The following is a 27,994-nucleotide window of genomic DNA, read 5'->3' as shown; positions in this document are numbered from 1 at the left end:
GGCACTTCTTGGGCAGGGAGAGTTTTCTGTGGTGGCACCTTTTGTCTGGCAGGAATCTTCGTTTGGAGTAAATTTTTCAGGAGGTGGGACCGGCCATTGCAGCGAAGGCTGAAAAAAGGGAAGAGCAGCTCTTTTCACCAGGAAAAATGTCTGGATCCTTTGGGTTCAGGTGTAGCTGTTGGGGCAGTCTGGGCACTTCTTGGGCAGGAAGAGTTTTCTGTGGTGGCACCTTTTGTCTGGCAGGAATCTTCATTTATATTGAATTCTCCAGGAGGTCGGACGGGCCATTGCAGAGAAGGGTTGAAAAAAGGGAACAGCAGCTCTTTCCACCAGGAAAAAAAGGTTGGATCCTTTGGCTTCAGATGTAGTTGTTGGGCAGCCTGGGCACATCTTGGGGAGCAACACCTCTCTCTGGTGGCACCTTTTGTCTGGCAGGAATCTTCATTTATATTCAATTTTCCAGGAGGTGGGACCGGCCATTGCAGCGCAGGGCTGATAAAAAGGGAACAGCAGCTCTTTCCATCAGGAAAAAAAGTCTGGAAGATTATGCTTCAGGTGTAGTTGGTGGGGCAGCCTGGGCACTTCTTGAGCACCAAGACCTTTCTGTGGTGGCACCTTTTGTCTGGCAGGAATCTTCACTTGGATTCAATTTTCCAGGAGGTGGGACCGGTCATTGCAGAGTAGGGCTGAAAAAAGGGAACAGCAGCCCTTTCCACCAGGAAAAAAGTCAGGATCCTTTGGCTTTGAGGTGCAGTTGTTGGGGCAGCCTGGGCAATTCTTGGGCAGGAAGAGTTTTCTTTGGTGGCACCTTTTGTCTGGCAGGAATCTTCGTTTGAAGTAAATTTTTCAGGAGGTGGGACCGGCCATTGCAGCGCAGAGCTGAAAAAAGGGAACAGCAGCTCTTTCCATCAGGAAAAAAGTCTGGATCCTTTGGATTTGAGGTGCAGTTGTTGGGGCAGCCTGGGCACTTCTTTGGTAGGATGACATTTCTGTGCTGGCACCTTTTGTCTGGCAGGAATCTTCGTTTGAAGTAAATTTTTCAGGAGGTGGGACCAGTCATTGCAGAGCAGGGCTGAAAAAAGGGAACAGCAGCTCTTTCCCTAAGGAAAAAAGTCTGGATCCTTTGGATTTGAGGTGCAGTTCTTGGAGCAGCCTGGGCACTTCTTTGGCAGGATGACCTTTCTGTGCTGGCACCTTTTGACTGGCAGGAATCTTCGTTTGAAGTAAATTTTTCAGGAGGTGGGACCGGCCATTGCAGAGCTGGGCTGAAAAAAGGGAACAGCAGCTCATTCCACCAGGAAAAAAAGGCTGGATCCTTTGGCTTTGAGGTGCAGTTCTTGGTGCAGCCTGGGCACTTCTTGGGCAGCAGGAGTTTTCTGTGGTGGCACCTTTTGTCTGGCAGGAATCTTCAGTTGGATTCAGTTTTCCAGGTGGTGGGACCGGCCATTGCAGAGCAGGGCTGAAAAAAGGGAACAGCAGCTCATTCCACCAGGAAAAAAATCTGGAAGCTTTGGCTTCAGGTGTAGTTTTTTGGGCAGTCTGGGCACTTTTTGGGCCGGAAAAGTTTTCTGTGCTGGCACCTTTTGTCTGGCAGGAATCTTCGTTTGAAGTAAATTTTTCAGGAGGTGGGACCGGCCATTGCAGCGCAGGGCTGAAAAAAGGGAACAGCAGCTCTTTCCCTAAGGAAAAAAAGTCTGGATCCTTTGGGTTCAGGTGTAGCTGTTGGGGTAGCCTGGGCACTTCTTGGGCAGGAAGAGTTTTCTGTGGTGGCACCTTTTGTCTGGCAGGAATCTTCATTTATATTGAATTCTCCAGGAGGTCGGACGGGCCATTGCAGAGAAGGGTTGAAAAAAGGGAACAGCAGCTCTTTCCACCAGGAAAAAAAGTCTGGATCCTTCGGCTTCAGGAGTAGCTGTTGGGGTAGCCTGGGCACTTCTTGGGCAGGAAGAGTTTTCTGTGGTGGTACCTTTTGTCTGGCAGGAATCTTCGTTTGGAGTAAATTTTTCAGGAGGTGGGACCGGCCATTGCAGCGAAGGCTGAAAAAAGGGAACAGCAGCTCTTTCCATCAGGAAAAAAAGGCTGGATCCTTTGGGTTCAGGTGTAGCTGTTGGGGTAGCCTGGGCACTTCTTGGGCAGGAAGAGTTTTCTGTGGTGGCACCTTTTGTCTGGCAGGAATCTTCATTTGGAGTAAATTTTTCAGGAGGTGGGACCGGCCATTGCAGAGTAGGCCTGAAAAAAGGGAACAGCAGCTCATTCCACCAGGAAAAAAATCTGGAAGCTTTGGTTTTGAGGAGTAGTTTGTCGGGCAGCCTGGGCACTTCTTGGGCAGCAAAGAGATTTCTGTGGTGGCACCTTTTGTCTGGCAGGAATCTTCATTTGGAGTAAATTTTTCAGGAGGTGGAAGAACCCATTGCAGCGCAGGGCTGAAAAAAGGGAACAGTAGCTCTTTTCACCAGGAAAAAAAGTCTGGAAGCTTTGGCTTCAGGTGTAGTTTTTTGGGCAGTCTGGGCACTTTTTGGGCAGGAAAAGTTTTCTGTGGTGGCACCTTTTGTCTGGCAGGAATCTTCATTTATATTGAATTCTCCAGGAGGTTGGACGGGCCATTGCAGCGCAGGGCTGGAAAAAGGGAACAGCAGCTCTTTCCACCAGGAAAAAAAGGCTGGATCCTTTGGCTTCAGATGTAGTTGGTGGGCAGCCTGGGCACTTCTTGAGCACCAAGACCTTTCTGTGGTGGCACCTTTTGTCTGGCAGGAATCTTCACTTGGATTCAATTTTCCAGGAAGTGGGACCGGTCATTGCAGAATAGGGCTGAAAAAAGGGAACAGCAGCCCTTTCCACCAGGAAAAAAGTCAGGATCCTTTGGCTTTGAGGTGCAGTTGGGGGGGGTAGCCTGGGCACTTCTTGGGCAGGAAGTATTTTCTATGGTGGCACCTTTTGTCTGGCAGGAATCTTCGTTTGAAGTAAATTTTTCAGGAGGTGGGACAGGCCATTGCAGAGCAGGGCTGAAAAAAGGGAACAGCAGCTCATTCCACCAGGAAAAAAATCTGGAAGCTTTGGCTTCAGGTGTAGTTTTTTGGGCAGTCTGGGCACTTTTTGGGCAGGAAACGTTTTCTGTGCTGGCACCTTTTGTCTGGCAGGAATCTTCATTTGAAGTAAATTTTTCAGGAGGTGGGACCGGCCATTGCAGCGCAGGGCTGAAAAAAGGGAACAGCAGCTCTTTCCCTAAGGAAAAAAAGTCTGGATCCTTTGGCTTCAGATGTAGTTGGTGGGCAGCCTGGGCACATCTTAGGGAGCAACACCTCTCTCTGGTGGCACCTTTTGTCTGGCAGAAATCTTCATTTATATTCAATTTTCCAGGAGGTGGGACTGGTCATTGCAGCGCAGAGCTGAAAAAAGGGAACAGCAGATCTTTCCACCAGGAAAAAAAGTCTGGATCCTTTGGCTTCAGGAGTAGCTGTTGGGGTAGCCTGGGCACTTCTTGGGCTAGATGAGTTTTCTGTGGTGGCACCTTTTGTCTGGCAGGAATCTTCAGTTGGTTTCAATTTCTTAGGAGGTGGGACCGGCCATTGCAGCGCAGGGCTGAAAAAAGGGAACAGCAGCTCTTTCCACCAGGAAAATAGTCTGGATCCTTTAGCTTTAGGAGTAGTTGGTGGGGCAGCCCGGGCACTTCTTGTGCAGCAAGAGTTTTTTGTAGTTGCAAATTTTGTCTGGCAGGAAAATTCAATTGGAGTAAATTTTTCAGGAGGTGGGACCGGCCATTGCAGCGCAGGGATGAAAAAAGGGAACAGCAGCTCTTTTCACCAGGAAAAAAAGTCTGGATCCTTTGGCTTCAGATGTAGTTGGTGGGCAGCCTGGGCACATCTTGGGGAGCAACACCTCTCTCTGGTGGCACCTTTTGTCTGGCAGGAATCTTCAGTTGGATTCAATTTCTTAGGAGGTGGGACCGGCCATTGCAGCGTAGGGCTGAAAAAAAGGGAACAGCAGCTCTTTCCACCAGGAAAAAAAGGCTGGAAGGTTTGGCTTAAGGTGTAGTTGGTGGGGCAGCCTGGGCACTTCTTGAGCACCAAGACCTTTCTGTGGTGGCATCTTTTGTCTGGCAGGAATCTTCGTTTGAATTAAATTTTTCAGGAGGTGGGACCGGCCATTGCAGCGCAGAGCTGAAAAAAGGGAACAGCAGATCTTTCCATCAGGAAAAAAGTCTGGATCCTTTGGATTTGAGGTGCAGTTGGGGGGGGCAGCCTGGGCACTTCTTTGGTAGGATGACCCTTCTGTGCTGGCACCTTTTGTCTGGCAGGAATCTTCGTTTGAAGTAAATTTTTCAGGAGGTGGGACCGGCCATTGCAGAGCAGGGCTGAAAAAAGGGAACAGCAGCTCTTTCCACCAGGAAAAAAAGGCTGGATCCTTTGGCTTTGAGGTGCAGTTCTTGGTGCAGCCTGGGTACTTCTTGGGCAGCAGGAGTTTTCTGTGGTGGCACCTTTTGTCTGGCAGGAATCTTCATTTGGAGTAAATTTTTCAGGAGGTGGGACCGGCCATTGCAGAGCAGGCCTGAAAAAAGGGAACAGCAGCTCTTTCCATCAGGAAAAACAGTCTGGAACCTTTGGCTTGAGCTGGAGTTGGTGTGGCAGTCTGGGCACTTCTTGAGCACCAAGACCTTTCTGTTGTGGTACATTGTTTCTGGCAGGAATCTTCATTTGGATTCAAATTTTTAAAAGCTGGGACAGGCCATTGCAGCACAGGGATGAAAAAAGGGAACAGCAGCTCTTTCTCTAAGGAAAAAAAGGTTTGGCTTCATCTGCAGTTTCTGAGGCAGCCTGGGCACTTCTAGGGCAGCAAGACCTTTCTGTAGTGGCACCTTTTGTCTGGCAGGAATCTTCATTTGGATTCGATTTTTCAGGAGGTGGGACCGGCCATTGCAGCGCAGGGCAGAAAAAAGGGAACAGCAGCTCTTTCCCTAAGGGAAAAAAGGCTGGATCCTTTGGCTTTCAGGTGCAGTTGTTGGGGTAGCCTGGGCACTTCTTTGGCCGGAAGAGTTTTCTGTGGTGGCACCTTTTTTGGCAGAAATCTTCATTTGGAGTAAATTTTTCAGGAGGTGGGACCGGTCATTGCAGCGCAGGGCTGAAAAAAGGGAACAGCAGCTCTTTCCACCAGGAAAAAAAGGTCTGAAAGCTTTGGCTTCAGATGCAGTTCTTGGGGCAGCCTGGGCACTTCTTGGGTAGGAAGAGTTTTCTGTGGTGGCGCCTTTTGTCTGGCAGGAATCTTCATTTGGAGTAGTTTTCCAGGAGGTGCGACAGGCCATTGCAGCACAGGCCTTTAAAAAGTGAACAGCAGCTCTTTCCCCCCTGGAAAAAAGTCTGGATCCTTTGGCTTTGAGGTGCACTGCGTTGGAAAGACTGTCCACCTCTTGGGCAGCAAAGAGCTTTCTGTGGTTGCACATTTTGTCTGGCAGGAATCTTCATTTGGATTCAATTTTGAGAGTCAATTTGGCCATTGCAGCATAGGGGTGAAAAAAAAGGGAAATAGCAGCCCTTTCCCCCAGGAAAGAAAGTCTGGATTCTTTGGCTTTAGGTGCAGTTGTTGGGGCAGCCTTGGCACTTCTTGGGCAGCAAGAGATTCCTGTGGTGGCACCTTTTGTCTCTGAGGTGTTTGTTCCCTGTTAAGCAAGTCCCTTATCGCATCAATCACAGAGCACTGGGACTGCTCACAGGGCATGATGAAGGAATACAGCAGCAGTGTGGAAAGAGGAGGTAGAAAAATACATTCCTGTATCTAATTGCCTTCTTCAGTTAGAGAAATTGCTAATCTTGTGACATGATTTGTACTGGACCCTTCTAAGGATGTACTTTTGCCCACACCCTTTGCTCCAGATGTGCCAGCTACACCCAATGAAACCAGAGAGAATCTCAGCAAAGCCACAAATCAGCTCTTATGGCACTTGGCACTCTATGGGGTTTGGCACTGGAGCTCAATCTCTCTGGGATGGCTGGTCCAGAACAGTTCATTTAATGAATGGTGCTGTTGCTGAACTTCCCTGGGCACATTGCAATTGGCTACTGAGGTTGAAAGGTTTCCTCGAAGGATTTTTATCTTTTGAAACTACAGGCTGAATTTTAGGGATAAACTCCAGTATTCTGAAAGTGGAAAGTTGATCAAACAGAAAAGACTGTTTCTTCTACAACAGATTTGAAATAGTCCACTTGTAAAAATCACAAAGCTTGAAGCCTACTTAGCAGAGCTGATTCCTCATCTGCACTGATCATCAGCAACTGGACTCTCTCCTATTTCAGGGTCTCATCTGTGTACACTGGATTAAGGCCTCCTAACTTCTTAAGAAAAGTAGTGTTCTAAGCTCACAGTTCTGGCAAGGTTTCCTTAGCAGATGGGTTGAAAAGCAAAACTTTGTTGCCATGACTAACGAATGCAGAGCCCAAGGTTGTTTGTGGTGCTAGCTTTGCTCCACTCTCTAATAACTTCTGTCCAGATCAGTGCTGGCAACAAGAATTCCAGGTTAACGCTTGTTTCAGTTTTCAGGCTTTGCATTTCAAGTACGGGGAGTTGCTATTGGAAACTCTGCCATGGCTGTCAGTAACAGCCTTGGAAAACAGTTTTTCTTATTTCTGAGAGAGAAGTTTCACACCCAGCTTTGGAGTATGCAAATAGTTGAATGACTTGTTGTACAATTGGAAATAAAAGTCAATACATTTGCTCTGATTAATGTCTTAAGTTATATTTGGCTAAAGAGTTCTTTTCTAGTTACCTTCTTTAAAAAATAGGACCCATAAGCAGAAAGGTGATCTCCTAAAGTGTTGCAACCTTTTAAGTCCACTTGTTGCCACACAACAATAGCATGCCAATATCACATCCAAAGATACAGAATCTTACAGAGATACACACAAATATAGACCTATACATATCTATGTATGCATATCTATCTACCTCTACATATCTATACATATCTATACAAATACACACAAGAAATTTTGGGGTTCCTGATGAGAGTTCTACATGGGTAATGAACAGAGGACTGGTTTGATGTGTCATACAACTGTGGGGACCATGAATGTAAGCTGTGAGCTTTGCTTTATTCTCCCGGTTTGTAACTGCCTGCCTTCCCTTTGGGGCGAACACAGGCCTCTATTTTGCACGGTCTGTTTTGTTTTACTTGGCAGTGTAGACTAGGGGCAGAAGAGTTTTTGGAGCCAAACAGCTCGATCCAGATTCAGTTCCTTTAGTGGTGCCTAAAACTCAGGAGCTGGACCCCACGGTGCTGGTGGGACCCTCCCAGCTCAGCACGTTCCATGATTCCATCAAGTCCAACTGTCAGCCCAGCACTGCCCCAGCAACCCCCAAACCACTAAAGCATGTCAGCCATGGCCAGATGCCGGCGCCTCTGAAACACCTGCCGGGGTGCTGGCTCCGCCTGGGCAACCCATTGCAGTGCCCGAGCCCCCCCCGAAAAACACAGCGAGAAACCTTTGTCCAGGAGCTGACCTGAAGCTCCCCTGCCTCAGCCTCGGGCCACGTCCCCCGCTCCTCCCAGCGCAGGCTCCTTTCCAGCAGCCCCCTCGGCAGAAGGCGGCTCAGGGCTCCCCTCTGCCCCCCCGGCCGGCTCCGCTCCGGCCCCGCTCCCGCCACGGCCCCGCTCGGCTCTGCACGGGGAAGGAACGCGCCCAGCCCCGGCCCGACACCCCCGGGGGCCGCGCACCGGGGGTCACTTCCCGGGGGTCACTTGCCAGGGGTCTCTCCCTCGGGGCCGCTCACCGGGGGTCCCTCCCCGGGGGTCACTTACCGCGGCTTCTCCCCCGCGAGTCGCTCACCGGGTGTCACTTACTGGGCGTCGCTCCCCGGGGGTCGCTCACCATCGGCCACTCGCCGGGGGCTGCACACGGGGGGTCCCTCCCCCGGGGCCGCGCACCGGGGGCCACTCGCCGGGGGTCTTGGGGCCGCTGCCCGGGGTCTCTGCCCGGGGGCCGCTCAGCGGCAGCGCTCCCGCTCCCGGCCCCGCCCCGCCCGCTCCCACCCAAACCCCACCAACCGCCCCTCTCGGCCCCGCCCCCGCCCCGCCCAAGCCCCGCCTCGCCCCGCCCACTCCGCCGCCTCCCATTGGCTGCGCACGTTCGGCCCTGGAGCGAGGAGCGCGCGGGGAGCGTTGCCTGGAAACCGGCCAGGGAATCCCGGGAATCCTCGAGGCGCCGGCGCTGCCCCCCCACTCCTGGAGCAGCGGCCGAGCCCGCCCGGGGAGCGGGCACTCAGCGCCCGGCTGCGGCCGCCAAAACGGGCAGGGAAGCAGGCGCGCGGGAGGCGGGCTCCGGGCCCCGGGCAGCGAGGAGCCCTAAAAAGAACAAAAGTGTTGAAAGAGAGGGAACTCATCGCACCGTCACAGAACAGGCTGAGGTGGAAGGGACCCACGATGAGCGTCGAATCCGAGCCTTTGCCCGGCACAGCACCGACCCCAAGAGTCACACCGTGTGCCTGAACTCTGCCAGATCACAGTCCAGCATCAGCTTCATGTGCCGTGAGGCCCCACGTGTGTGTTTGCTCCCCGTGTCTAGTGGGAGAGATGACACTCCCTTAGAGTGGAATAAAGATTATCCGAGACTGGAACTGGCAGCTGTGATAAACTGTATCCCGAGAGCATTTAACTGGTAGCAGTTTTCCCTGGGCTCTAGCTTGCTATTTATTGTAGTTATTTGCAGACAGGAAAAGTGAGAGAATTAATAATTCTCTTTCTCCTTGCCCCCTCCACAACAAGTTTGAGGACATGTGGGTGTTGAAACATAGCTTAACAAACAGTCCAGCCTTGAGAGAGTGGGGAGAGCACAGGGGGGCTCAGTTTAACCGTTTGTCTGGTTTTCTTCCTTTCGAAGGAGGATTTATTTTTCTTAGGTGGGAAATTACCAAAAATAGACAGCAAAATCAGACTGCAGTTCAGAGATCACACTCTCATCTCTGTGGAACCAGATCAAGAGAATGCTGTGGGTACAGTGAAGCCACCCCTGTACATTTGGGGTGGGCTGGGGAGTGCATGTGAGGCATGGGAGTTGTTGCTCTCCTGTGCAAAAGGTCTATAAGGGTCATGCAGTTACACTGAGCTGGATCCTGCATCCCATTAGGGTTTGTTAGGATACTGTGGGGTTGTTTGTTGAGTGATATGGCACATTCCAACCTTCTGGAGGGGGGGCTTCAAAACTAAATTCAGCCTATGATTCTGTATGGGAGGTACATGGCTTTTGTCTCAGGTTTGATGGGGTAGATCATTACAGCAGCTAAATGGCCTCTACAGGTCTTGATACTAGGGTTTTTTTCTATTCTTTGTATTTAAGAACAGGAATAATTTATAAAAATAGGTTTTCTCAAGAGGGGGAATTCTGCTGGTTGCAGCTGCTGCTGTGGCTGCATTTAGTCTTCACTTCTGGGTTATCTCTGTATCCAAGCAGGTGCCAGGGGCACTACTAAGTTGTTCCACAACATTGATCCATGCATCTTGCATTATGCTGTGTTTATACTGCTTCTTATCCATGAAGGTTTTTTAGTATGAAATTGTAGAAGTGCTTTTTATCTCACTTTAAAAAAAAAAAAAAAGGCTTGGGACACACAGCAAAGATTATCTTGTACAGTTTGGGGTTTGTTTGGAGGAATTGAATGTTTCTCAAGAAAAACACACCATAACTTTCTGATTTTTTCCTCCATCTTGCTTGTGTCCATATTGAGACTGTGTAGGTTTTGGAGACTTTTTCCCCCCAATTTTTGGGCCACCTTGCCTTCTGATGTCACACAGATCAACCCAGGATGACAGGACACATGGAAGACCTGTGTCCACAAATTCCATGTGCAACCTGCCCAGAGAGCTCTGAATTGCTTTGCACAGCTCTGACCAAGGACCGATGATGGGCATGTGATTTTTAAGAAACAGATCAGTATCAGACTGGAAATGTGTTGGTGCACACCTGTTCATTAATACTTAAATGGCCTGTTTTCTGTACAGCATCACTCCTGGGACTCTAGCAGGGGCAGTTTTAAGGCAGAAGATGATTGTAAATAAATTTTCAGAGGTGTTTTGGAGAGTCCCTTATTGCTGTCGGAGGTGGCTGTTGGACAATTCATTTGGGAGGGTGACTTGCATGCTTTGTTGTAAGAGTGACTCCAGAATTCAGGAGCATTGGCAAGTGCAGTGAGATGAGTCTGAGGCTGTGGATCACATGGGACTGTTTCCTCCCTGCTGTCTTTTAGGATGAAATTCGCAGGGAGATGGTTTATGTGTATCATTCCTTAAGGAACAGGAGAGACACTCCCATGATGGGGACAGATGACACTGGCAGTGAGGATGGCACGGCCCAGGTTTGTTCCTGCAGACACCCCAAAACTTATCTTTCCATGGTGGGTTTTGCTGCATGAGATGAGCTTGCCCAGAATGGCAGCAGGGCCTGGGTTCTGCCGTGATCCTCAGCACCCAGAGCCTTTCTGCCCAGCCCTGCAGTGCCCAGAGGAGCTGAGGCTGCACCACAGAGGCAGTTTAACAGTGGAACTGAGCAATGTGATCTCATGCTTAATTAAACACTCGAGATGTTAACAGGATTTCTGGTGCATGCCTTATGGCCCAGTGAGCAAAGCTACTGGAGCAACTAAAACCAGCTCTTACTGGTGTGTCCTTAGCACATCCTCTACTGAGGCTACTGGATAGGCCAGCAGATATTCCCTAGGGATCACTGCCATGCTAAACCCGTGTTAAATTCTGTATCCAATGGAACACACTGCAGGGGTGTTCATTTTAGGGTAGGGTGGGTCAGCACTGTGAGTAAAGACCTACCTTGTTCTGAAATGTACTTTTCAGGTTGTCTCTGTTCCTGCTCGCAGGTACAGTGTGCTTTTGCTGGGTCATAAATCCTTCCTAAGCATGGCTTTGAGCTTTGGAACCTTTATTTCTGCTTTTTTGGCAGTGAGATGCTGTGTCTTAGCTCTGTGATCCGAAACACTGGAATGGCAAAACAGGGCACAGTCTGTCCTTGTCTCGGTAATTACAGCAAGGCTTTTGGCCTGGCACTTATTTTTCTTTGGAAGTAAATCTCACTGGTCCTCCAGAGCTGAGGTTGTACACTGGCACCTGAACAACATGTGCAGATCCCAGAATATTCCTTCTTGCCCTTGAAGACTCCAGGCCTGGGAATGGAGCTCCTCTGTGGTTGTGTCAAACTATATCCAAAGACTGTGTGTGGCAGCTAGAAATAAACTTCTGTGAGCTTCCAGAAATAATGGGTAGGGCTAGGCAAGAGTGTAAGTTTAAGGCTATTTAATTCTTCCATGTGTAAACCACAGGAGAAAGCCACATGCTGTAAACATCCCCACCTCCAAAAGCGTGCTAGAACACGGAATAGAGTTCAGCATTTTCCCTACGAAGATAAAACAGGCCTGGGTAAAACCGAGTCTTCTGGAGAATGCTCTCAGTGACACCAGTGCCATGTGGGAAGGGAGCACATTCCTGCTGCTCCCTCCCCACAGCCTCACACACTGCTGTGCAATAAGGACACTGCTCTCAGCTGAAGGATTTGTTTTCTGTTTCTTCTTCCCCAGCAGACTCACGGGCTGCGCTTTCCTTTGTCATACTTGGAAGCACTGAAGCAGATTTGGAGGAGCAGCACTGTTCATGTTAAAGAGCTTAACCTCACCTCAGATGAAGAGAAGGCAAACCTTGCCTTGTCCCTGTGGAGTGAATGTCTGATTGAAGTTCTTTGATGCTTCTGTGAATTAGCTGCTCCTCTACAGGAGTGTTTCTGTCTATTAAGCATCTCCTGAGAGTGAGGCTTATTAAATTACTTTTTTATCCATCCAGCCTCTGGTTTGTGGTGCTGTCTAAACAAATACTTGCTTTTCTTTCCTCAGTTTTAGGAAACTGGGCATGGGGAAAAACAGGTAAGCTGCTCAGTGTCTAGTGAGCTACAGCTCCATGTCTGGGGATGCACAAAGTCACTCCTAGTAACACCAATGCTGTGGTATCCCCTTCCATCTGGAGAGCTGCTAAAGTTATACATGGGGCAGGATCCAGAACCTTGGGCATAGAACAGTAACTTATTTTTTTTCATTTGTAAAGTTCAGCAGCAAGAAAACACGTTTGTTCAGTTTGACTGTCCTGACAGGACAGAAGCTTCTCAGTAGAAGCTGTGTGTGTGTAAGTTTGTTTGGATACATGTCCGGAATAAAGACAAGTGCCAGAAATATTCAAATGCACAAAATATCTTTTATTACAGTGAGAATAATAATAATAGTAATAAACTTAGCAAGAGGAATTAAAAACTAAAAAGGATACAAAATAACTACCTTATCGGGTGGCATTAAAACAAATACTACGAACAGCATTTAATACAGTATTAACTAGTGAAAAGGGATACCAAAAAAGGATCTTAACACAATATTATGGATAACACGATATTGGTTAGTAAAAAGGGAAACTAAAGGAAAAATACTGTAAACATAAAAGGGGAATTAAAGAAACACTAAAAGGATATTAAAAAAGTTTGTTCTCTCAGTTGCTTCCATTCAATAAACTGTGCTTACCCACACAGACAGGCCAGGGCTGCCAGGATCTGCAGCAGCTGGTCGGTGCCCGTGCTTAGCGGGCGTCCCCATGGAACAACACAGTCTCCATGGCAGGATGAGGATCGCTCACCCCAGCAGTCCTGACACCCCATTTTATCAGTTCCACATTACACCACGTAGGGTCAGTACCCAGTATAAGGTGATGCCTGAGTGGCAGCCAAACCCCGCCTGTTCATCACCTGATAGCAACAGTCTGTGCATGCCCTGCTGTAGGGCAAGGGGTGAGCGACCCCTGCCCACAGAATCTGCCTCTCACCAGCATCTTTCTCACCCCTATGTATGACCTCTACCATTGTGTTTCAAGGGTAGATGTATCTATCTTGCAATATGTAGCAAAACCAAGGAAGAACTCAGCTCTGATAATAGGGGATATCAGGCTGACTTGCTAAAAAGCACAATGGACCTTACAATTAGCTTGTGCCATGAAGTTACATTGTACCATACTCTGGCTGGTTTCACATCCTAATATGATTCCATTCTCACGCCTCTATGCTCCATTGATCATCTAATTCAAAAGTACCCCCGTTAAAATTGGCATTAAAAATCATTCAAAATTTTAATTCATCTTCAAACACCGAAATAGATTTGAAATGAGGTTAATGAGAACAGTGGGGGGAAAAAAAACACCCGAACCCAAAACCAAAACAACCCCAAAACTGTTTATTTTTCCATTGTATTTTAAACAAGGAAGGTTTGTAGAGCAGCAGAAAACAGGACACGTGAGCAGGTGTGACAGTCAGACTGGGGCTTGTTGCACTGGTTCCAGTGCTCTTTGCTTCAGTGTAACTGGTCATTTTGAGATGAGACTGGGGAAACTGGGCTGCCAGGGCAGAGACCACTGGCTGGCCCCACTGGTTTTTGCTGGGCAGTGGGTAATTTCTGCCTCACTTGTCAGAACCAGCCCACGGTTATCAGGGAATGGGGTAGTGGTGAATTTGGCTTTCAGACTAAACTGAGGTTAAACTTACACATATTCAAAAGAATAAACTGATGTTGGAGTGCAGATACTCAAAATCCTGAAGACCTTTTGAAACCTTTTTTGTGTGTCAGTCCTACGGCCGAAGCTCTTCCCGCAGTCGGGGCACTGGTGGGGCTTCCCTTACTGGTGGGTCCGTTGGTGTTTGGTCAACTTAGAGCTCTGAGTGAAGCTCTTCCCACATTCCAAGCATTTGTAGGGCCTCTCCCCGGTGTGGAGGCGCTGGTGACTGATTAGGGCAGAGCTGTGGGCGAAGCTCTTCCCACACTCCCCACACTTGTAGGGCCTCTCTCCTGTGTGGATGCGCCGGTGGGTGACAAGGGTGAAGTTCCGGTTGAAGCCCTTCCCGCAGTCGGTGCAGCGGAAGGGCCTCTCATCCGTGTGCGTCCGCTCATGCAGGAGGAGATTGGAGCTGGTGTGAAACCTCTTCCCACATTCCAAGCACTTGTAGGACCGTTCCCCAGTGTGGATGCGCTGGTGGGTGTGGAGGTGGGAGCTCTGGTTGAAGGTTTTCCCACATTCCCCACATGTGTAGGGCCGTTCCCCAGTGTGGATGTGCTGATGTTTGCGGAGGCTGGAGTTGTCACTGAAGCTCTTCCCACATTCTGAACACTTGTAGGGCCGTTCCCCAGTGTGGATGCGCTCGTGGGTGAGGAGGTTGGACCTTTCACTGAAGCTCTTCCCACATTCCCTACACGTGTGGGGACGCTCCCCAGTGTGGATGTGCTTGTGCCGGATCAGGTGGAAGCTCTTCCTGAAGCTCTTCCCACATTCCCCACACCTGTAGGGCTGTTCCCCAGTGTGGATTCGCTGGTGGCTGAGGAGGCTGGAGCTGTCCCTGAAGCTCTTCCCACATTCCCTACACTTGTAGGGCCGTTTCCCAGTGTGGATGTGCTGATGCCGGATCAGGTGGGCGCTCTTCCTGAAGCTCTTCCCACATTCCAAGCACCTGAAGGGCTTCTCCCTGCTGGGAGGCTGATCAGGGACCACCAGCTCAGAGCTCCCCCTCAAGCTCCGGCCGCCTTCCCGGCGCAGGCTGGCTCTTTCCTCCTCAGAGCACCCTGGGCTGGCTTTGGAGCCCCTCCTGCGGGGGGATCTCCGGCCCTTTTCCTCCCCGCTGCCTTTCTGCGCCGGGGAGCCCTTCAAAACGGCCTCTCCCACCAGGGTCTCACGGGGGGATTTGTCCTCCGGGCTCTCCCTCCTCAGCTCGGGGCCTGGGGCAGGAAGCAAGAAGGACAGGCAGGGGATTTGCCTCCGGCCCACAGGGAAGGCCAAGGACATCCCCCCAACTCCAGCCCCGGCAGGACAGCGGCGCCAGCGGGGTTGTCCTGCAGCCGGGGCCATGCTGGGCTGACAGAGCCAGCACAACACCCGCCCAAAGGGACACTGACTTCCTCCTCACCTGCCTGGGGGGCCCAAGGCATCTTCCTCTTCCTCGCAGCCTCCTCCTCCATCCGACCAAGCTTTGGGAAAGACAAATCCTGATGGGGGGAAAACAAGGGCTGAGCGCGTTGGCTTGGGGGTTCCTCCTGCCCAAATCCATCTCTAGAACTCACTGGGCCTCCTGTGTCCATAAAAACCTCCCAAACACCAAGATTCAGCTCAGAAAAAGTCAAACCACCAGGATTCAGGCAAACAACCTCTCAGAAATAGCAAGATGAAGCCCCCCCCCCGACTGCAAAAAGTTGAGATTCAGGAAAAAAATACTCAAGAATATGAAAATCCTGTCTAAAAAAGTGCTCCCAAGCCTTCCCCCATTGTGGTCTGGCCCCTCTGTGGTTCAGAGGGTCTCCCCTGTCTGGGATGCTGGGGGTCCCACTTTGGGATGCTGGGACTGTTGGGGGTCCCAAGGGTCCGTTCTCCTCTGACTCTCACCTTCAGGGTGCCACGTTCCCAGACACTCCCCCTCTCCAGGTACCCCACTCTGTTGTCCCAGGGATCCCAGGGGTCCCTGCTGTCCAGGCTACCCCTTCTCTGCCCCCCCCCCCCATTTCTGGACTTTGCCTTTCCAAGGATACCAGGGATCCCCACTGTCTTACTGTGCTGCTCTGAACCAGCAGAGCAGCTGGAGAACAGATGGTGGTAAAGTGTAGTCAGTGCCAACTGTTTTAAGGTTCTTTGGCCCAAAGAAATGTGTGTGCCCTGAGAATAGGGCTGACACGTGAGAGGCTGCTCCAGGGGTCTGCAAGAGGCCTCGTGCTCTGCTCGGCCCCAGCACTGGCTGGTCCCAACACCCCCGGCTGCCCCCGGCCCTGGGCAGCTCTGCTGCCACAGGCTGTGCCCTCACTGTGGCCCTGCAATGGCCCTGCCTGTCCCTCACCCGTGGCCCTGCCCGTGGCCCTGTCCCTTGGCTCTCTCTCTGCCAGCTCAGTGTGGGGCACACGGGCTGGGGGTCCCTCCCAAGCCCCCCGGGCAGCCGGCGTTGGCTGGGGGGATGTGAGGGCTGGGCCTGCTCAGCACAGCCCCGGCCTCGTGCCCAGCGCCTCTTTCCTGCCCCACACAAGAGCTTCCCGGCCCCCCAGGGCTCCCCTGCTGCTGCCTCTGCTCCTGGCCCTGCCTTTGCTGCTCCCTTGGCTGGGGCAGCGGCTGCAGGGGGGGATGGCAGCAGCTTCAGCTCCACGGCACTTCCTGGGGGGAGCTCAGCCCGGGGGGACGGGCAGGGACCTGATGGGGATGGACAGGGGCCCAGCAGGGACAGCCAGGGCCTGCAGGGGAAGGCACAGGGACAACCTGGCCCCCCACACTGCCACCACTGTCTCTGCTCCTCCTTGCAGGCTCCGTGGCCAGGCACAGTTTGTGTTCCTGGGTGCCCACCATCTCAGCACTTGGAGACGCTCAAATCAGCGCCCGCAGCTCTGCAGCAAAGCCCCAGCTCACCTGGCACACAGGGGATGGACACAGCACCTGCTCGGGGATGGGCACTCACAGCTTTGTTCCTTCCCCACCACAGGGCTCTCCTTCCTCAGCAGCACCTCTGCCTTGCACTTATTCTCAGCCTCACCTCAGGGACAGCTCTGGGCTCACCTCCGCGCCACTTCTCAGCCTCACCTCAGGGCCTGGGCTCAAGGACAGGAACCTGCAGGGAGGGGACATCATGGGCAAGCTGAGGGCTGCCTGCTTGCACTGGCCTCTGGGCTTCCTTCTCCTTCTACAACCATACCAGAACTCAGCCTGCTTTCCTAACACCACACATTTACACACTAACCTTGGAGATAGATATGGACAGACATCTCTATCACCCTGGGGATGGAGCCTCAAGCATGTGCTGCCATAGGAATGGCAATCACAGAATCAGCTGGGTTGGAAAAGACCTCCGAGATCATCAAGTCCAACCCCTGATCCAACCCCGCTGTGCTTCCCAGACCATGGCACTGAGGCCACATCCACTCTCACCTTCAACACCTCCAGGGACACTGACTCCACCCCCTCCCTGCCCAGCCCATTCCAAGGCCTGATTACTCTCTCAGCAAAAAATTGCTTCCCAATATCCAACCTAAACCTCTCCTGGCACAGCTCCAGACCCAGCCCTCTTGTCCTACTGCTGCTTCCTGGCAGAACAGCCCCACCCCCACCTGGCTCCAACCTCCTGGCAGGGACTTGCAGACAGTCAGGAGGTCTCCCCTGAGCCTCCTCTTCTCCAGCCTCAACACCCCCAGCTCCCTCAGCCTCTCCTCACACCACTTGTGCCCCACTCCCTTCCCCAGCCTCGCTGCTCTTCTCTGCACCTGCTCCAGCCCCTCCAGGGCCTTCCTCAGCTCAGGGGCCCAGAGCTGGACACAGCACTCCAGGGGTGGCCTCACCAGCGCTCAGTCCAGCCCAACAATCCCTTCCCTGCTCCTGCTGACACACTCTTCCTCACACAGGCCACCAGCCATTGGCCCTCTTGGCCACCTGGCCACACTCTGCCTCCTCTTCAGCTTCCTGCCCATCCCCACTCCCAGCTCCCTTTCTGCCTGCCTGCTCTCCAGACACTCTGGCCCCAGCCCGGGGGGCTGACGGGGCTTCTTGTGGCCAAAGGGCAGGACCTGGCCCTTGGCCTGCTGGAACCTCATCCCCTTGCAATCAGCCCATGGATCCAGCTGGGCCAGGTCCCTCTGCAGAGCCCTCCTGCCTTCCAGCACATCAACACACCCCCAGCTTGGGGTCACCTGCACATTTGCTCATGAAATGCCTAGTTCTGCAGCAGCTGCAGATGCTCAAGGGGCAGCAGGACCAAGTCAGGGGCCTGGGGGGGCCTGGGGGGCTTTGGGGTGTGGGAGGGTCCTGGGGGAGCTGGGGAGGGGCTTTGGGGATTGGGGGTACAAATCAGGACAAACCAGTACAGACCAGTACCTCCTCACTGCTCCCCAGATCTCTCCTGGAGCTGGGTCACCTTGTCCTGGGACACCTGAGCCCCCTCCGGTGCCCTCCCAGTAGAGCCCAGTGCCCCCAGTACAGCCCACTGTGTTCCAGTCCTAGGGTGCCGAGTGATCCCTCTTGGGGGGGTTTGAAAGGATTTGAAGGGGGGGGGGGAGATTTGGGGGGATCTGGGGGGGGGGTTGGATTAGAATTTGGGGGGTTTTGGGGTGCTTTGGGTGCATTTAGGGGAGTTAAAAGGGGTCTTGGGAGGTCAAATGGATCTGTAGGGGGAAAGGATTAAAAGGAAAATGGGGGTTGGGAGACATTTGGGGGGGGTTAATGATGTCTAGGGGGAAAGAGGAGGGGCAGCACCAAGAGCAGCTGAGTCCTGAGACCCCCCTGGGGTTCCCAAGATGTTCTTGGTGTCCCTAATTCCCCCCTTAACACCCTGAGACCCCCCTGCTGTCTCCAATGTCCCCAGGGCCTCCCCATGGCCATAATTCCTCCTAATTCCACTGCCCCCATACCCCTCCCCACTGCCTCCAAACCCCATCCCTGATGTCCCCAACCCTCCATCTCACCCCAGGAGCCCCCCCTGGACCCTCTGACACCAAAAACATCCCCCCTCCCTGCCACACTCATAGAAAGGCCAAGGGCATCTGGGGACACACTGGGGACAGTCGGGGGGCTTTGGGGGGCACTGGGTGATTACTGGGGGATACTGGGACAAACTGGGGGGAACCAGGGGGCACTGGGAGGACTGGGGGGTTACTGAAAGACACTGAGAGGGCACTGGGAGGGACTGGGGGGGAACTGGGCACACTGGGGGGCACTGGAAGAGAACTGGGGACTTACTGGGGGATACCAGGACACATGAGGGGGACACTGGGAGGTTACTGGGCCATACTGGGGGTAACTGGGTGCTCCCTGGGATACATTGGGTGGTCACTGGAGGGTTACTGGGCCATACTGAGGGTCACTGGGAGGTTATTGGGATATACTGGGGGCACTGGGATCCCCTTACCCGGATGTAGTATATCTCCCCCATCTGATTTTGGGGAGCATCCCTAGGACCCCTCCCCTGGGGGCTGGGGGACCCCCCAAACCCACTGCTGGGCTTTAGGAGACTCCACAAAATCCCCTCAAAACCCTTGAAATCCCCTCATAAATCCACCCCAAGACCCATCGAAACCTCCTCAAGAACTCTCCTAAGAGACCTCATCCACCCCGGGCCCCCTAAACCCTCTCAGTGACCCGCAAAACACACCTGGGACCCCCCAAGCCCATTCAGGGATCCCCCCGGTCCCTCTAAGGGAGACTCAAAGCTGCCTGGAACCCGATAAACCCCCTAGAGACCACAAAAACTGCTGCAAATGTCCCTGCAAAACCCACCCAGGACCCCCAAACCCCCTCAGAGATCCCCCAAGCCCACTTGGGACCCCCCAATCTCCTCAGAAACCAAAACTCCTTCAGGGACTCCCAAACCCCTTCAGGGACCTTCAACCTCCCCCCCCTTGAGTCCCCTCAGGACACCGACCCCCCTCAGGGACCCTCAAAATCTCCTCGGGAACCCCTGAACTCCTCTGCTAAGCCCTCCCGAGCCCTCCAGCCTTTCCCCCCGCAGCCCCCGAGGGGATCCCCAGACCCCGCTCCCCCCGCAGACCCCCCCAGCTCACACACCCCAGCGCAGCTTTTCCCGGGGCCGCCGCCCCCGAATCCTCCACGCGCCAAAGATGGCGCCCTTCGCGCGCTTCGGGCGGAGACACCCCCGCCGCAGCCAATCAGCGCGCGGCCACGCCCCCTGCCCGCCCTCCGCCCCGCCCCCGCCTCGCGCGGGGCACCCCGGGAGATTCCCCAGTCAGTGCCGGGAACAGCCCCGGCAGCGCAGCCCCCGAGGGCACCCGGTGTGCTGGGGCTGGAGAGGACCCTCCTCAGCCTGGGCAGCAGGGCTGCGGGGGGGATTCCCTGACCCTCCCCAGATGGGCCCTTCCTGCCCACCAGCTCCTGCTCCAAACGGCTCCCACACACCCCGGGCCACTTGTCCCACTTGGGCACTGGAGCTGCCCCAGGGCATCTCTGGGCAGTGGCCAGCTCTGGGACTGCTCTGGCAAGTCATGGCCTGAAGCCACGAGTGTGGAATTTAGGAGACACTTGAAACCTCTGCAGAACAGAACTCTTGATAATTGCTGAAGGCTTCCTGGCCAGCATTGCCAGACCTTTATTTTCTTACTTTTTTTTTAATTTCAACAATTTTTCTCCACTTGTTTTCATTGACAACACCTTCTATATATTCTATTAAGCTGATTCTTTCATTGTGTACATGAATAGTTTTGTGTAGCTACTTATCAAAGTAAATATCCCACCAGTGATTCAGTTATGGAAACCTGGCTCAGAGGAAGCTCCTGATTTTTGGGGCACCTTTCATCTCTCTTTGGTTTTTCCTCTCCCTATTTTTGTCTTGAAAAAGCTCTCCAGGATGTGTGTGTCTGGGAGTGTTTTCACACCCTGAGCTGTGCCCTGTGCCATGGGACAGGGGACAAATGCACCTTCCAGAGAAATCTGCCCCTCCTGCTCACAGAAGCCCTCTGAGTGCCCAGGTGAGATGGTGCCCAGGCTGCTTTGCTGGTGTGGAATGAAAGGGCCAGGGCAGAAAGGCAGAGGAGGGTGAGGGAGGAGACAGGGCCCTTTGCAGGGGATGTGTGCGAGGCTGGGGAGATGAATGTCCCTGGGCCAGTGAAGGCTGTTCCTGGTCACCCCAGAAGTGTCAGGGCTCTGACAGGGCTCCAGAGGGCATCCTCACTGCCCCTCCTCCCTCCACTTTTGGGGGGTCTGAATCCCCTCCCACTCAGTTTGGGGTCCCACCACCCCTTCTGTCCCCTCTGACCCCCCTTTTCCCACCGACCGCCCCCTTCCCACCCCCCACTCACCCGAGAGCTCCTCGCCCGCAGCCGGGGGGGCTCCCAGCACCACCAGTGCCCAGAGAAGTCCCCCCAGAGAAGGGGTTGGGTGGGATCCTGGGTGGGCTCTGAGTATGTTTAGGCAGTCCTGCAGAGCCTGTGTGGAGGTTTAGGGGGTTCCCAGCACCTTTCAAAGTTTCCTGGGTGCCTTATTGAGGGGTTAGTTCCCTCCCAGAGCCCCCCAGAGCGGGCTGACGGGGGGAACACAGGGGGGTCCCCATTCCCGATCCATCCCGGGGCCTGTTCTGCCCCCCCAAACTCGGCTCCACCCCTTGGGATTCCCCCAAGCCCCTTCCCCACTGCCCCGCAGTAACCGGGACTGGGGAGAACTGGGAAGCTTTCCTGGGATCAGGAGTGGCAGCAGGGGAGGGGGGGACACACGACCCCCCAAAATCCTCACAGGGACAGGGGGGGTCCAGGCTGGGCCCGAGGCCCCGGGGAGGGGCTGCGGCCGCCGCCGGCTCAGGAGCTCTGTGGGGAGAGAAAAGGGGGTGACAGCGGGGTGGGGGGTCCCCGGGGGGGCACAGACGCTCTGGGGGGACACACGACCCCCTGGGACCCCCCTCACCTTCTGGCGCAGGTAGAAGCCGAGCCCCAGCGCCAGGGAGACGAAGGCCAAGAGGAAGCCCCCGGCCCCTCCTTGGCAGCAATTGCTCAGGCTGATGGAGCCCGGCAGGGCCGGGGCCGCCGGCGGTGTCCGATCCCGGCAGGAAGCGGGGAGGGCCCCGGGGAGCGGCGGCGGCGGGCGGGGCCCTGGGGGAGCCGCCCCGAGGGGTCCCCGCCGCCCGGGGCACTGAAGGAGCCGCCCCGGGACGGGCCCTGGTGGGGGTCGCCAGAGAGGGGGGCGAGCTCGGAACAGAATCAGCTCCGGAGAATAAACCGAGGGAAACCAAAGGGCCGCGCCGGGGGAGTCTCCGCCACCCCGGAGCTGAAAGAGCTGCCCCGCGGGACGAGCGAGGAGGGGCGGCGGGGAAACAGTCGCCCGGGGTGTGGCGAGGGAGATGGGAATGGGATAAAACAGAGAGAATCGAGGGAGAAATCGCTTTGTTTCCCCCCTACCTCCCCACCCCAGCTCCCTTTTGTATACAGATAAAACCAGGGATCGACATGTGCTTCCCTTCCCCCTTTTCCCCTCAGGGGATGAGAAAACAAAAGAGAAAACCTTGAGAAAGAGGGGGAAAAGCCAACTCTGCAAAACCATCTCCTCTGAGATAAGTTGTGCTGCCAAAGGAAACTCTGACTCCAGAGGTGCCCAAGCAGCGGCAGAGCCCCCACCCTGCACACTCACACCCTTCAGCTCAACACTGGGGTTTTCCCCTCCCTGGCACTGCCCAGTCCAGCCCCTCCCTGGTCCCCCCATCTCCCTGCCCCTGCCCCAGCCCAGCAGAGCAGCACACTCAGGTCTGGCCCTGCAGCAGGACATGGAGGCCATGGAGCTCAGGGACAGGCCCTCTGGGGCTGCAATGCTCAGCACATCATCAGCTCAGGCAGCTCCTGCAGCCCCAGGGCCAGCCCCACTCCCCAGCACAGCAGCAGAGAATCGGCCCCGGGCTCCTCAGGCCCCATTTGCCATCTCCAGGGGCACTGGCCACCACCAGCACCAGCTGGAGCAGCCTCAGCCCCTCAGCCCCCACAGTGGGACCCTGAGGGCAGCACACGGACTCCAGGGAGAAACCAGCAAGGCAAGGACCCTCTGGAGAGTCTGCTCCTTGGCCTTGTTCTTGAGAGCCCTGGAGAAGAAGAGCTGAGGCTTCAGGCTGTGCCCGGAGCAAATGGAGCCCCTTGTGTGGTGGAAAGAGTGCAGTGGAGCCCAGCTCATGCCAGCAGTGCCATGGCCACAGGACTGACCCAGCCCAGCCCAGGGACCAAGGCCCAGAGCACTGAGGCCTCACCGAGGCCCAGAAGGGGAGGGTGGCAGGAGAAAAAGAGCAACTCTCAACAGACCAAATGCTGCTGCTCCCTGGCACTGCTGCTGGGCTGGGACTCTCTTTCCCTGCCCCTCTGCACACAAGCACTGCCCTGCCAGACTCATCAGAGGTCTCAGAAGATTGAACTCACAGAAACATGTCACAGAAGGATCCTTGACTTTGTTTCAATGCATTCCTCATTTACAAAGACTCTGGGTCAAATTCAAGATGTAGACAGTGGGTTTTTGCCAGATTATAAAGTTGACTGAAATGCCAGGATACTGCATTTTGGAAGCAGCAGCAGCTCACATATTGCCTTGTATTAGTGGCTGAAGTGTATTGCTGATTCAAAGCTGGACTATCATCATCTGTGGGGGAGAGTAGATAAATAAATATATAAAAATTGGCATTCCCTACCAACCCTGCTGCCTTGAAGCACTCTTTTCAAGTGTGGCCTCCACAGGAAAAAAACAGTTAAGACCACTTTCTTTTGATTATAGTGCTTTCCCCAGGCAGGAATTTTTATTTCAGGTAGAATCTTTGAACCATTACATTTTCAGTGAGGCATTTTTATATTTACAGTTGACATCTTCAGAGAAGAATGAAACTTCTGAGCAACAGCTCTAAAACATGAAGGTTGCCTGCAGGAAATACTTAAATTATTTTACACCCAAATGGAGCCTGTTGTTTTTAGCTAAAATTTATTAAACCTTAAATCAATGACCTTTCTTTTACTGAAAGCCTTCCCTTTGGAAAACTAACTTTCCCAAGAAACATATTTGGGTGAATAAATGCCAAAGAAAGGGCTATTGAAATCTAAACATTTTCTCCATTTATAGCTTGTGACCATTTAGTTCCTAAATTCCCGACTGCTACCTAATGTAGAGAACAGTGGTGCCTTGGTTGAATCACATATCATTGATTTCAGAGTGTCCCAGGGATCTCATTGACAGGAATCAATTAGAATCCAAAATCAATCAAATATGATGTGCACTATCACTCATCGAATTTGAATATCACAAAATAAATTGTAAGCATGTGAAAGAACCTAGAAATAAATTTTGAAAAGGTACAAAAATAAAAATCTGTAAACTTTGAGAAGATAATAGTGCATCTGAGCATGTTTCATGCCTGCTGGGGTAAGTTAATGGTGAATCCCACCTTCCCTTCCCAGCACAGGCTGAGATATATTCTTTTTGGAACATGAAAATACCCAGTGACTGAAGGCAGAGGACACACCAGTCAATGATCCAGCATTATTTTATGAACAGCCTGTTACACACCCAATATCAAACATGCTGCCAGGATATTACAAAATGCACAAGGATGTGACACTCTGAAAAACTGCACATTGTAAGTGAGCCACTGCACTTCAGGGAGAAAGAAAGGAGAGAATTCCTGAATCTCTACCAAAAGCATGTATACATGTGGCCACTTACCCAAAGAGCTGTTCTTGTTGCTGAGGACTCCTCTCTGAACACCTTCACCTGTAATTCTGTCAAGGTAATAAATCCTTCCACTCATCACAGCACACTCAAAAGCACCCTGCTATTTAATGTCAATGGAAAAATGGCCCAAAGTGTCTAAAACATTTCCTTTTGCTCCTGTAAAAGTGCTGGCATTTTACTTCCTTCCTGATAAGCCAGTGCCAATGGACCTGATTGTTCTTTTCTTATTCAAAGCATATCAGTAGTTCCAAAGCACTCTCCATCTTATCAGGTGTCTGAACAGCACAGTTACTGAAAACAGTTTGTCCTGCTCCTCTCTCCTTCTGCCAGGCTATCAGATAAACCCAACTAACTCTCTGTATTTACACACAGTCAAACATAAGCTGTGTCTTCAACACACTGTAGCCTGTTTCTGGCATGTTACAGGTTTGCTGCTTGACATTAGTTGTACCCAAAACAGCAGCAGTGAATTAGCTTAGAACAAAAATATAGTCACTCCATAGCACAGAACACAAAAGGGACACAGGATAGGAAAAAAAAGAGAAACCTTTTGTGAAGTAAGAATGATCACTCTCATCTCAGCAGTTCACAGGTATTTATCTGGTGCTACTTGAAAAAGAGCCTGGAAGCAGCAGGATTCAAATGCATTCAAAACAGACCTGACACAGGCCTCAAGAGTAGAAAAATAACTTCTTTTTTTGTTTATTTTATTCTCCTGTCCTCTAGGAACTGTCTCTGATTTGCAAGGGGTAAGAAAGTGAAAGAAAGGAAAATGCCTTTACAGTTTTTGTCTGTGACGAGACTGATTTTCATGATCCAACCTTCATTTGGCACTAAAAGACCCCCACAAAAACAAACCAAAAAAACACTCTCCCCCAGACAAGCCTCTCAGTAACTCTCCTTTTCATTGTATCTCAGATACAGAATTTTCAGTGCTGACTACTGAGGAATAACACAAGATCAACTCCTTCAGAAGGGCCAGGGCTTTGAAGATTTTGCTTCCTGCCCAGCCCTAGGGAATAGGCACAGCATCTCCCTTCCTTCTTCTCAGGATGACAGGATATCCTGGGAGGAGGACAGTGTTGGAAGAGTTAAACATTAACCTGGCTGTGCCCTGGGCACTCTCAGCTGGCTAAATGAAAAGTTCTGGAACACAGGGAGAAATCCTGAGTTGCAGCTCTGTGATTAAGTACAGCCTTCTTTAGAAGCTGAAGCTCCAGCCCCTGAGTGGAGGATCCTTCCCACCACTTCTCCCACTGACAGTCCGCCTGAGCAATAAAATATTAACTCAAACATAAAAGGACAGTGGCATTCATCCTCCACAAAGACAGGACCAAATCCTGTAGCCAATTTGATGGCAGAAAAAAATCTCTACATCTCCAGGACTTTAAACTGTTTCATGTCTGTAAGAGGGGTACTTTTGAATTAGATGATCAATGGAGCATAGATGCGTGAGAACGCAATCATATTAGGATGTGAAACCAGCCAGAGTATGGTACAATGTAACTTCATGGCACAAGCTAATTGTAAGGTCCATTGTGCTTTTTAGCAAGTCAGCCTGATATCCCCTATTATCAGAGCTGAGTTCTTCCTTGGTTTTGCTACCTATTGCAAGATAGATACATCTACCCTTGAAACACAGTGATAGAGGTCATACATAGGGGTGAGAAAGATGATGATGGGAGGAAGATTCTGTGGGCAGGGGTCGCTGGCCCCTTGCCCTACAGCAGGGCATGCACAGACTGTTGCTATCAGGTGATGAACAGGCGGGGTTTGGCTGCCACTCAGGCATCACCTTATACTGGGTACTGGCCCTACGTGGTGTAATGTGGAACTGATAAAATGGGGTGTCAGGACTGCTGGGGTGAGCGATCCTCATCCTGCCATGGAGACTGTGTTGTTCCACGGGGATGCCCGCTAAGCACGGGCACCGACCAGCTGCTGCAGATCCTGGCAGCCCTGGCCTGTCTGTGTGGGTAAGCACAGTTTATTGACAGGAAGCAACTGAGAGAACAAACTTTTTAATATCCTTTTAGTGTTTCTTTAATTCCCCTTTTATGTTTACAGTATTTTTCCTTTAGTTTCCCTTTTTACTAACCAATATCGTGTTATCCATAATATTGTGTTAAGATCCTTTTTTGGTATCCCTTTTCACTAGTTAATACTGTATTAAATGCTGTTCGTAGTATTTGTTTTAATGCCACCCGATAAGGTAGTTATTTTGTATCCTTTTTAGTTTTTAATTCCTCTTGCTAAGTTTATTACTATTATTATTATTCTCACTGTAATAAAAGATATTTTGTGCATTTGAATATTTCTGGCACTTGTCTTTATTCCGGACATGTATCCAAACAAACTTACACACACACAGCTTCTACTGAGAAGCTTCTGTCCTGTCAGGACAGTCAAACTGAACAAACGTGTTTTCTTGCTGCTGAACTTTACAAATGAAAAAAAATAAGTTACTGTTCTATGCCCAAGGTTCTGGATCCTGCCCCATGTATAACTTTAGCAGCTCTCCAGATGGAAGGGGATACCACAGCATTGGTGTTACTAGGAGTGACTTTGTGCATCCCCAGACATGGAGCTGTAGCTCACTAGACACTGAGCAGCTTACCTGTTTTTCCCCATGCCCAGTTTCCTAAAACTGAGGAAAGAAAAGCAAGTATTTGTTTAGACAGCACCACAAACCAGAGGCTGGATGGATAAAAAAGTAATTTAATAAGCCTCACTCTCAGGAGATGCTTAATAGACAGAAACACTCCTGTAGAGGAGCAGCTAATTCACAGAAGCATCAAAGAACTTCAATCAGACATTCACTCCACAGGGACAAGGCAAGGTTTGCCTTCTCTTCATCTGAGGTGAGGTTAAGCTCTTTAACATGAACAGTGCTGCTCCTCCAAATCTGCTTCAGTGCTTCCAAGTATGACAAAGGAAAGCGCAGCCCGTGAGTCTGCTGGGGAAGAAGAAACAGAAAACAAATCCTTCAGCTGAGAGCAGTGTCCTTATTGCACAGCAGTGTGTGAGGCTGTGGGGAGGGAGCAGCAGGAATGTGCTCCCTTCCCACATGGCACTGGTGTCACTGAGAGCATTCTCCAGAAGACTCGGTTTTACCCAGGCCTGTTTTATCTTCGTAGGGAAAATGCTGAACTCTATTCCGTGTTCTAGCACGCTTTTGGAGGTGGGGATGTTTACAGCATGTGGCTTTCTCCTGTGGTTTACACATGGAAGAATTAAATAGCCTTAAACTTACACTCTTGCCTAGCCCTACCCATTATTTCTGGAAGCTCACAGAAGTTTATTTCTAGCTGCCACACACAGTCTTTGGATATAGTTTGACACAACCACAGAGGAGCTCCATTCCCAGGCCTGGAGTCTTCAAGGGCAAGAAGGAATATTCTGGGATCTGCACATGTTGTTCAGGTGCCAGTGTACAACCTCAGCTCTGGAGGACCAGTGAGATTTACTTCCAAAGAAAAATAAGTGCCAGGCCAAAAGCCTTGCTGTAATTACCGAGACAAGGACAGACTGTGCCCTGTTTTGCCATTCCAGTGTTTCGGATCACAGAGCTAAGACACAGCATCTCACTGCCAAAAAAGCAGAAATAAAGGTTCCAAAGCTCAAAGCCATGCTTAGGAAGGATTTATGACCCAGCAAAAGCACACTGTACCTGCGAGCAGGAACAGAGACAACCTGAAAAGTACATTTCAGAACAAGGTAGGTCTTTACTCACAGTGCTGACCCACCCTACCCTAAAATGAACACCCCTGCAGTGTGTTC

The 27,994-nt window shown here is 51.8% G+C and overlaps 1 pseudogene; it reads right to left on the bottom strand.

Moving 5' to 3' along the window:
- LOC127474808 (uncharacterized) overlaps window positions 1-27,994 on the bottom strand; it is a 1,366,245-nt pseudogene that overhangs the window by 679,360 nt on the left and 658,891 nt on the right.

Source organism: Manacus candei, unplaced genomic scaffold (assembly GCF_025592945.1).
Source record: "Manacus candei isolate 608988 ecotype Guabito, Panama unplaced genomic scaffold, ASM2559294v1 h1tg000045l, whole genome shotgun sequence".
Lineage (NCBI taxonomy): Eukaryota > Metazoa > Chordata > Aves > Passeriformes > Pipridae > Manacus > Manacus candei.
The sequence above is the reverse complement of the archived record's forward strand: the minus strand, read 5'-3'. Positions and strand labels throughout refer to the sequence as shown.